We start from the raw sequence: 12,527 nt of genomic DNA on the forward strand, positions 1-12,527 counted from the left end.
AAAAACACTAAACAAAACTAAACTACATACATTTGATATGATTAGGCACTCAATGCTACATCATGTGACAATCATTTTACCATTGATCAATACTTAATGACCTTTATGTAATTAATTTATTTTTTAAGCATAATTTGGAAACCAAGCATACATTTCTCTAAATCATGTACCACATCAATTTTGTCTTTTGGTTTGAAGTTAATGAAAATTCTACATATATCTAGTTGAAAGTACTCTAGCTAATAATAATCTAATCAATATTAGCTTAAGATCCTTCTTTGCAAGAATTTGAATGCCAAACAAAGTTCCACTTTTAGGCACCAAAATAGCAACAAACCTTGATCATGAAGTAACAACAAACCTCTTCAATCACATTTTTTTTGCATGTATGAAAATTTTGAGAGTCCTTCAGCCAACTGCAGAAAACACTTCATCTTCTGTTTGCTTTTGTTTTTGTTATTTCTCATGTATATTCTTAGTACTAGTACAGTAGGAATATCATATAATGAAATCATTCTTATGACATTATATATTTATTTGCTATCTGAGTCAAATCAAAATATTCAAGAAAATTGATACAATCAAATGTATTTTTCCTTTTTTGCAATATTATTGCTAAAATTAATAGTATACATACATAAAAAATTATACTAAAAATTATAGATTATACGATTATAAGAAGTTATACATATCACACACATATGTATCATACACATACACATACAATCCTTTGACGTTTTTTTTAGCCATATTTGTCTACTATTTATATCTTTAATTACACATTTCCAAGTCTCAGAAAGTCTGTTGCTTTCAAAACCCACAAAGTATTGGCAACTGGGAAGGAAAAAAGTGCCAACTTATTTGGTGGGCACAATGCCTGATCACACACACTCTGACACACTCCAACCACAAACAACAACAACCACCGAAATAATAACAATACGAATAATAATAATAATAATAACAACAATAAGAAGTAAAAGAATGAAACACTCCACTCATACATTCAAAGGCTCTCTCACTCTCAATTCTCTTGACCAAGTCCAACCCCGTGGGACTAGGCCAGGTAATCACCGATCCCGCGCCACGTCACCTCTTACCCGGAAAATCTACTCCACGGTGCCCACGTGGCGGACATCTCTGAATGGACCCTTTTGTCCACGTAGACGAATTCCTCCCCCTTTTCCAGTTGGACACTAGTGAGGGGTCCCGATGGCGACAGGTGGAAGGTGTCGGAGGTGCTGCGTGTCAATGTTGGGTAGGGACCAAGCAGATTCGTGTCGGAATTGAGTTCCCTGAGACGGAACCCCGCCCAACCCCTGTGGTGCAGTTGTCGCCATGCTCCCCAACTCTCCGACAAGTTATGGGTCCCACTTCATGTAGGCATGCTGACCTCTGTCGGTCGCCCCTTCTTGACCTGGTCTAAGAACCTGGCGGATGAATGAAGAATCATATGAGAGCGGAATTGGATTCTCATCCGCAACTTTGTCGTCCAACTGGATGAAGTATATCCTGATTGAACAGTTAAAAAGGCATGAAGGAAATGTATGCCTTGTTCTTTTAGAGTTTTTTTTTTTTTTTTTTTTTTTTTTTTGCGAAATATTACTGTTAATAATATTATCTATAAGCCTAAGAGTGCAATTAAACATGAAATTTATTCTTGTGTAACTTTGCAACATCAGCATATGGATATAAGGACCACATGAGGTATGTATGAACTGTTGCATAATAAGCATGGATTTACCTATGTTCACTGTTTATGATGAACACGAAAATAACACAGTCATTTTTTTTTTTTTTTTTTTTTTTTGTGATAATATATATAAATATTTATTTATAAGGATATAGAAATCCATGATAAAGCATATAATATTTCAGTTTCCCTTTATGATGTTTGATATTATTTTTATTTAAAGTTTTTACTTAAACATAATTTTGTGATGTGTTCTGCAAATATTTAGATAATTTTGATCCTCTTATTTAAATGATGTCATACTAAGAAACCTTTATTGAAAGGTGATTGGCCAAAAGTCTTACAATACTCTCCTACTCATTAAGAAAAGTTGACCTTTGGAACGCTTAATCTTTCAAAGATAGAAAATAATTTTTTTCCCTATTTTAAATATAATATTTCTCATCTTGATTTTTACTATTACAATGAATAAATAATATTTATTTATTTATTATTTATTTATTAATCAATTTATTTTTAATCCACCTCTTGATGTGAGTCCAATGTAAAATTTAATGCCATAGAAGAGAGAATAAAATAAACTAAAAGTATAAATTTTAATATATATATATATATATATATATTTCTTCCCGTTTCTCTTATATGATTTTTTTTTTTTTTTTTTTTTTTTTTTACTAATTCTTCTAAATATGAAGTCAACAAATGTAGGTTTCTTGATTTCACTCCTAACTTTAAAAATTTGTGATGATTTCACTCCTAACTTTAAAAATTTGTGATGATTTCACTCCCAACTTTAAAAATTTGTGATGATTTCACTCCTAACTTTAAAAATTTGTGATCTCTTGTTATCATGGACATACATATTTACTCCAATAATTACCTATATGATTAAATAGAAATAGATAAAAATAGATTAATTTCATAATATCTTCTATAAAAGCTTCTTAAAAGCTTCATAGACATTGTTTTGACTTTATACATGTTTGTAATTAATTAGTAGATTAAAAACTAAGTCAACAAATTAGCGACATATTACACTTGTTGGTAGCTTGTAGAACAAACTAATTATGTGGCACAAATATAAAAAACTTGCCTTGCAAGTTAAAACATCTGTGTAATAAAGTCAATATGTATTGGAGGTCCTTTAGAACATTGCCATATAGCTGCTAATTAGATAGTATATATAAAGAGAAGAGTGAAGCCTTCTTCACTCTTCTTAACTCCTTTCTTGCTTCTAGTCCAATTTTAAGAGTCTTTATTTTTTTAGTCTTTGGTAATAGCTATTCTAATTTTTTAATAAATTTATTTACTTTCTTATTTTTGTAATATCTTTTTAATTCATTCTTGACTTTCTTAAATAACTTCTTTGAATTCTTCTCCTTGACAGATTGATAAGAGTACTAATTTATTATTCTTGTCTTATTATGAAAAGTGAGGAGATTACTCTATTTCTAGTATTGTATTTGAAAGGTTACAAACTATCCAAGTTAAATTAATATTTACTTTTTTAACACTAATTTTTTCTTTAAAAAGAATAGATATTGTCTTTTTTGTAGAAATTCTCATTTGATATTAGAATTTATAAATTACTTCCATCTAATTTGACCTATGGATTTAATAAGTTCTTTTAAATCGAAGGAAAAATCATGGATACTGTATTTTGTGGAGGTGAAAATAGATTTGCAACTATCACAAATCTTCACAAGCTTGTCAATACTCTTAAGGTGGAAATTTTATGCATCACTAATATCAACCACAAAAGTACTATTCTTATGCATATGGAAGAAGTTTAGAGTCCATACTAAGAAGTTGTATAATTAAAAGAAGCAAGTAGATAGACTTTACAATCAAATCTATGAAACCTTGCTTCTACAAGCATGGAAGAGGCAAGGGTTAGTATGCCTAAAAAGTTTGATGGAACAAGATTAAAATTTTGAATATTTCTGCAATAAATCAAGCTCTATTCAAGATTATATCTTTTCCAATATCTTGATGGATTTACTCAAGTTGGATTTATAAGCACACTTCTATCTGAAAGTATTCTTTCTTAATTTGTATTTTTGATGGAAAAAGATTCATGGCTCTTTTATGATTTAAATCAATTTTTAAAAGTATTTATGACCACATTTGGAAAAAGTGATAAAAAAAGAATAGGATTGACTAAGTTCTTATCTTTATAACAAAGGTCACAATTAGTCATGATATAAGCTATTGAATTCCAAAACCTTGTTTGTCACATGGAATGGAACGACAAAGCTCTTATCAATCAATTTTAATATAGGTTAAAGAATAACAATAAAAATTTGTTATAGACAATATTGAAAGTAGATCCTTTAGAATAATTTATTATTCAAGCCATTGCATACAATAATTGACTATTTTAAAGGCATCAAGAATAAAAATTTGGTTGAAGAAAAACAAGTCAAATAATGATGATAGCTCCTAAGTTTTCAAAAACTTATTTGTCAAGGTTGGAACAAATGTAAATTGATATGATATGTTTTAAACTTCTCACTAAGTAAAAAAAAAAAGACTTGACATTATTAAGATGGTTTGTGCTTATATTGTGGAAAAGCTAAGTAGATTACACAATATTATCTAAAAAAATTATGCAATCACAAAATAAGGAGCATAATTTCCAAAAAAGATAATATGTCAAAAAATAAGTTTCTTCAATTATCTAGTAATAGTCACATTTTCTCCTCAAATCTATCACCTTGTTTGATAATAGATGTATGTTTACGATCTAAAAATCATAAAATCATTGCTTTATTAGATTCAAGAACCTCAACTTATTTTATAGATGAAGACTCTATCAAAAAATAAGATATATCTTAGTCAAAAAAACTAAATTCATACACGTAGAAGTTATAGATAGTCATGTATTGTCTTTTAGAGATGTTATACATAATATTGTTCTTCTAGATGTAGCAATTAAAGATCATTATAGTATATCAATATTTAATGTAATAAGATCTCTTTTTAATTGTGTTATTTTAAAATTATCATGGATAGAAAAGTATAACACTTAGATAGATTGAATTTCTTATAATCTTGAATTTTCTTGTAGTTCAAACTAAAATTTCATTAGTTAAGTAGAAATATATAAGTTTAGTACATTCAAATCTTACCAATAGATGCAAGAGCTTTTATGCATACATCTTTTGCTATATACTTAATGCCCATTTCTAATAGTAAAAAGACATCAAGTAGTATTTCAAGTCAGTATCAAGATTTTTAGGATATTTTTTTTAAAAAAAACATAGATATTCACCTAAAGAATTGATCTTATAATTGCTCAATTATTTTTCAAGAAGAAACTCAATTACAATTTGGACAAATCTAAAGCGTATTATATAATGAATTGGCTACATTAAAAAAATACATTGAGAAGAATTTGGCCAAGAACTTCATATGTCATTCTAAATTTGTAACATGAGTTCCTATCTTATTTGTAAAGAAATAAAATAGATCTTTACAGATATGTATAGACTATCAAGGACTTAATAAGATGACTATCAATGATATATATTCTTTATTTCTAATTTCAAGAATTTTTGACTAACTTAATCAAATAAAGATCTATTGAAAAATAAATCTATAAATAATATATAACTTGATACATATTAAAAAAAAGAGATAAATGAATTTTTTTGTTTCAAACTAGATATGAACGTTTTAAATATAATATCATATCTTTTAGACTCATAAGTATACAAACTCCTTTCTAACACTTAATGAATGAAGTCTTCTATGAATTTTTTGATGACTTTATCATTTTTTATTTAGATAACATCTAAATCTACTCAAAGAATATTAAAAAGCATGAATTTCATATTTATCATATATTACAAAAACTAAAAGATGTAGGATTATATGTCAAGATTAAAAAGTGTGTATTTTACACTACTTAAGTTTATTTTTAAGCATACATCATTTCAAATAATGGCTGAATTATGGATCCTAAAAAGATCTAGACTATCATAGATTGGAAGATCTCAAAAACAATTAGTGATGTAGGATGTTTTTTAGAATTTGCTAATTATTATCAGATCTTTATTAATAACTTTCTTTCAAGTTGCAACTCTTCTAATATGCTTGATATGTAAAGACAAACTTGAGTGGAGCAAAGATGTTGAAGCATCTTTTAAAGCCTTGAAGATAATATTTATTTTTGCATCAATTTTGTATTAAATTAACTTTTCTAAGGTATTTTTTTGAAAACAAATCCATTAGACTTTGCTATAGAAGTTATTTTTATCAAAAATAGGAATAATTGATAAGCTCTATCCAATAGCTTTTCATTTCAGGAAATTTTTAACAATAAGGATTAACTACAAGATCCAAAATAAAAAACTTCTTGCAATTGTGAATTTATTTTAAGAATGGAATCATTATCTAAAAGGTGCTTCAAGTCTAATCACTATGTATACAAATTACAAGAACATTAAGTATTTCATGTAAGCATGTATTTTGAATTGTCGCCAAGTCCATTGAAGTATGTTCTTATGAAGATTTGATTTTAAGATTACTTATCAATTTAAAAAACAACAATGTTTGTCAGACAACCATTCTAGATGTTCTTATCTTACACCAAAAGAAGGAAATGGAACTTTTGATTAATAAAAAATGATTCTCATGAAGCCAAAGTATTTTTATCTTTGAGCGATAAAATCAATATTGATTGTTGATTCATCTTTTGTCAAAAATATTCAATCAAGTATGTCCTCTGATCTTCCTATTCATAATATTAAGAATACTTTTTTAAAGTTTTATGATACTTTCAAGTTCAAGTTTAAAAAAATATATTCAATTTTAAGGGTCGCCTATATGTTCTAGAAGAAGAAGCATATTTATGTATTTTTCTAACATGTTATAACTTTCTAACAATAGGACATTTTGGATACAAGAAGACTTTAGAGCTTATATTTAGAGATTTTTGGTGGCCGCAAATATGAAAGACTGTGAAAGACTTTGTATAGACATATGACATTTATTCAAGATCAAAACTCTTCATCATCAATCCTATAGACTTTTCTAACTATTATCTATACTACAACAATTAATATCTTCTATTTCTATGGATTTTATTATAGATCTTCTCAATTCAAATTCTTATGATTCTATTTTTATAATTATAGATTATTTCACTAAAATAGTATATTTTATATTATATACAAAGCCTAATTTAGATAAAAAAATAACTTAAATTTTTGTAAAAAATATCCATCACTATTATTGATTACTAAAGGATATTATATCAAATAGAGGCATACAATTTGCATCAAGATTTTGAAGAATCATTTTAAAGATATTGAAGGTAGATATAAAACTATCTTTCGTCTTTCATTTTCAAATTAAAAGACAAATAGAATGGATGAATGAAGTTTTGGAGTAATATTTGAGGTATACTATCAACTATTATCAAGATGATTGGACGATTCTTTTGCCATTTGCAAATTTTGCATATAATAATTTGAAATATTTTTCTATTTAATAAATATCTTTTTTTTTATTAATTATGATTATTATCCACAACTTGATACTTTTAATTTTTCAAAAGGTTACAATTCTCTAGTAAAAAATTTGGCAAATTTTTTCTGAGAGCTATATGCAATAATGAAGACACAATTCAAGAAAATTCAAGAATAATAGAAGATTATTGCAAATGCTTATTGCAAAGAACAACTACAATTCAACGTAAATGACAAGATATGATTACTTTTTTGCAATATCAAGTCTATTCATTCTTATAACAAGTTGAACTATTGTAGGTTTAAATCTTTTTTTATTTATAAATAAATCAATTTTATTGCTTATTGATTATATTTATCGGAGTCTATAAAAATCCATCTCATAACCTATATATATATATATTTTTTTTTATCTACATAAAAAAATGAATATCTTGGAAAAAAGATAAATATCACTTCTTATAGAAGTGGGTAATAATAAAAAATTTGAGGTGGAAGAAGTTTTAGATTAAAGGTGATACCAAAATAGATTAAAATATCTTATTTATTGGCACAAATATGATATAAGTGAGTATACATGAGACCTAATAAAGAATCTTACAAATAAAATAAAGAATATTAAGGCTTTTTATTAACAACATCTATTAAAACTAAGATGAAGAACAACAAATCTTTGTTATAAAAGTATCAAAGACATGATTTTTTTAAAAAAAAATCCTTAATACACTCTAATGACATTCAAAAATACTAAAATATTACTCAAAGATAGTAATATATTGAACTAAAATGGCTATTGTCAAAGATAAAAAGATTAGAAAGTCTTAAGATAAGACAAAAGACTAGAAAGGCATTGATAAGAGTGAAAAGGACTTTACTTTTGTCTCCATATATATTCTTAACTAGGAGCTATGTAGTAATATTCTATAAGACTTTTAAAATGTGTTGACTTTGCAAGACACATATCTTAACTTGTAGGACAAGTTTTTTATATGTGTGCCATGTAGTTAACTTGTTTCACAAGCTACCAACATGTGTAGCATATGGTTAATTTATTGACCAAGTTCCTAATCTATCAATCAACTACAAACATGTGTAAAGTCAAATCTTATCTATGAAGCTTCTAGGAACCTTTTTTAAAAGATATTATGAAATTAATTTATATTTACCTACTTCCACCTAATCATAATGGTAATCATTAGAAAAAATAAGTATGTCCATGATATTACATCTCTTTTTAAATATAAGTTCTTTGAAAAGCAGTTGTCATCTTTTATAGATTTTTTTTTTTTTTTTTTTTTTTTTTTTTTTTGGTTTTGATAGATGATATTCATGAAAAGTCTCAACCCTCTTTGCAACATTTTCAAGCTTTTTTGTTGGCTTCTATGTATTTTTACTTATATCATATCCATACCAATGAGCAAGGTATTCTAATCTATTTTTGAAATGCCTTGAATTTAAAACTTCTTCTACCTTAAACTCTTAATTATTATCTATTTCTATAAGAAGAGGTAGCACTTGTCTTCTTTCCAAGATATTCACTATTTTATATGATTCAAGAAGAGATACATAGAAGATAGCATGGACTTTTATAGACTTTGATAGATGTAATAAAAAAGAAATGAATCGACTTATTCACAAATAGAAAAAGGTCCAAGCTTGCAATAGTCCAACTTTTTATAAGGACAAGTAGTCTTGATGTTATGACAAAGTAATTGTACCTTATCACCTATATTTAAATTGTGGTTGTTCCTTGCAATAGGCATCCGCATTGATCTTTTGTCATTTATGAGCTACTTTTAATTATGCCTTCATTATTGTATGTAGCTTTGACAAACGATTTGCCAAATCTTCTACTATAGGATTATCAACTTTTAAAAAGTCAAAAATATTAAATCATAGATGATAACTATAATTGTCTAAGAAATGTATTTGTTGAGTAGAAGAATATATCAAAATATTATATCTAAACTTTGTCAATGACAAAAGAGTTATCCAATCATCTTAATGATAATTGATGGTACACTTTACATACTACTCCAAAACTTGATTTATTCATTCTGTTTGTCTATCAGTTTGTAGATGAAAAGCCAAAAAAATCTTTATATCTATCTTTAAAATCTTAAAAAAATATTCTTTAAAATCTAGATACAAATTAAGTCTCCCTCTCTAATATAATATCTTTGGAAAATCAATGATAGCAATAGATGTTGTTAAAAAAAAGCTTAGCTGTATTTTCACTTGTAATAGATTTTATACATTATATAAAATGAGCTATCTTAACAGAATAATCTATTATCACAAATATAGAATCACATAAACTTGAGATCAAAAGATCCATGATGAAATCCATAGAAACAAAAGACCATAGTTGTTACAAAATAGATAATGGCTAAAGAAGTTCATAAGATCGATGAGAAGGAGTTTTTGATCTTGAAAAAATATTATATGATTGTATTAAGTCTTTAACTACATTCTATATTTTAGGCTAAGAAATAGTATTAGATATTAGCTTCAAAATTTTATTGTATTCAAAATATCTAATTGCTAAAAAGTCATGACGAGCTTGAAGAACTTGTAATTGTGCTTTGCCATCTAGAATGTATAATTCTTTCTCAAAATAGAATAGATTATTCTTAAATTCAAACTTAGAAGTATCATAAGACTTAGAAGAATTATTCTTAATATCATAAATAAGAGGATTAAAGGACATTCTCAATTGAAGTTGCTTGAAAAAAGTTGAATCTTCAATCAATGAAATCAACTTTTAAGAAAATCCTCCTTTCTTAATCAAATACTACATTTCTTTTTTTTGATGTAAGATAAGAATGTTTAAAAAGGTCATCTAACAAACCTTTTTTTTTTTAGTTGATAAGTGATTTAGAAATCAAATTTTGATAAAGACATGCTCCAATGAGCTTGGCAACAATTTAACACATGTATTGACATGAAATACTTAAGGTTCTTGTGATTTATACACATGGTGATTGGACTTGAGGTACTTTTTAGATAATGACATCATTCTTAAAATAAATCCAGAATAACAAAAAGTTATTTATCATGGATTTTATAATTAACCTTAACTACTAAAAATTTCTTTAAATAAAAAGCTATTGTATAGAATTTGTCATCGATTTCTATTTATGACAAAATTATACTCATAGCAAAGTTTGACGTATCTATTTCTATAAAGAATGCCTTAGAAAAGTTGAGTCAATCTAAGATTGGTGAAAAAATAAATATTCTCTTTAAGGTTTCAAAAGATGCTTCAGCTTCTTTCTTCGATTTAAGCTTGTCTTTATTAATGAGATGTATAAAAAGAGCCGCAACTTGAAAAAAACTCTTGATGAAGATTCAATAATAATTAGTCAATCTTCCAAAATTTTACTTTTCATAGATTTATTTTTGTATGCTCTTCATAGATCTATTTTTGTATAGATGTTTTCTTGATATAATTAATCAAAAAGTATTAAAATCAAAAATAGAGGATACATAATTTTGATGGTGATCCTTATTGAGTCTTTGATAGTGCACACACATCTACAAAGATCCATCTTTTTTCTTCAGAAATAAGATAGGAGCCTTAGTTAGAGATTTAAAATGGTGTATGAAGTTCTTAGATAAATTTTTATCACTGTATTTTTTAAGTGTAGCCAATTCGTTTTTTGATAAGCTATAGATTGGTCCAAATGGTGGTTGAGCTCTTTCTTGAAGATTAATGGAACAATCATAGAAACAATGCCTTAGAAGAATATCAATATTCTTCTTTTCAAAAATATCTTAATAATCTTAGTATTAGCTTGAAATACCACATGAAATTTTTCTTTATCAACAATAGGTGTGGTGTATATAGCAAAAGTTGATTTTTTTAGTAGCATGTATAAAAGCTCTTGTACCTACCTATAATGATTTGGATATTTTAATCTTATAATTTTTTACTTACCTAGTAGAATCTTGGACTAAACTACAAAAAAAATCAAGGTTATAAGAAATCTAATCTATTTAAAGATTATACTTTTTTAGTCACAATAATCTTAACATAATTAGGTTAGAAGTAGATCTAATTATATTAAATATTATTAAACTATTATGATGACTAGTTATTATATTTAAAGAAATAATTTTATATATAACATCTCTAAAAGATAACAAACAACCATCTATTATTTCTACATGTACAAGTTTGGGTTTTTTAACTAAAGATGTATCTTATTTTTTGACAAAGTATTCACTTATAAAAACAAGTTAAGGCCACCAAATTTAAGAAGGCTAAGACTTTATGATTTTTTGGTCCTAAATAAACTTCTATTGTAAAATAAGATGAAGGATCTGAGTAGAAAATAAGACCTTTATTAGATGTTAAGCAAGATTTCAATCGCACAGTTTTTATTGTAGCTAAAAAAACTTATTTTTTGATACTTCATCTTCTTTGGCAACTATACTCCTCATTTTTTCATTTCATTGTTTCTTTGAGTAATATTGAGTAGTATGCTTGGATTTTCTATAATATATGTATAAATCTTTTTGACAACAACAAGTCTCTTCTTGTTCAATTACAGATTTGAAATATATCATATCAATTTGCATAGGCTTTGGCCTAAACAAATATCATTTCAAAATCTTAAAAAGTGTCACTATGGCTTGATTTATACTTCTCCAATCAAATCTTTGTTCTTGGCATCTTTCAAAGAGTTGATTATCACATGCAATAGCTTGAGCAAAAAAATTCCTCTAATGAATTTATTTTCAGTATTATCAACAATAAAATTTTGACATTATCTTTCAACTTATATTCAAATTGATTGATAAGAGCTTTGTTATTCCAATCCATGTCATAGGTAAGATTTTAGAATTCAACAACAAATGTAGTGGCTGAACATGATTGTTGTCATACCAATATAAGTCTAGTCTCTATTATCTTTTTTTAATCACTTTCTTCAAATATAGTTGCAAATACTTCCAAAAATAAATTCAAATCATAGAATGAATGCAAATCTTTTTTTTTTATTAAAGGTGTAAAATAAGAAAGAATACTCTCAAAAAAAAGTGCCTTGATAAATTCAACTTGAATAAATCCATAATGATTTTGAAAGAAATGCAACTTCAATAGATCTTTATTATTGTAGAAATCTTCGAATATTTTATCTTGTTCCATCAAAATTCTCTAATATACTTATTCTTGTCTCTTTAATACTTGTAGTAGCAAAAATTCTTTGATTCAATTATAAACTTGATTTTCTTGCTTTTCTTAATTACACAACTTTTTGATGCAAACTTTGAATTTTATTGTTGATTTCTTCTATGGGTATAAAAATAGTGCTTCATTAATTCACCTTAGAAATATGAGAGATTTCTACTCTTAA

The sequence above is a fragment of the Physcomitrium patens genome, chromosome 17, assembly GCF_059467195.1.
Source record: "Physcomitrium patens ecotype Gransden chromosome 17, ASM5946719v1, whole genome shotgun sequence".
Lineage (NCBI taxonomy): Eukaryota > Viridiplantae > Streptophyta > Bryopsida > Funariales > Funariaceae > Physcomitrium > Physcomitrium patens.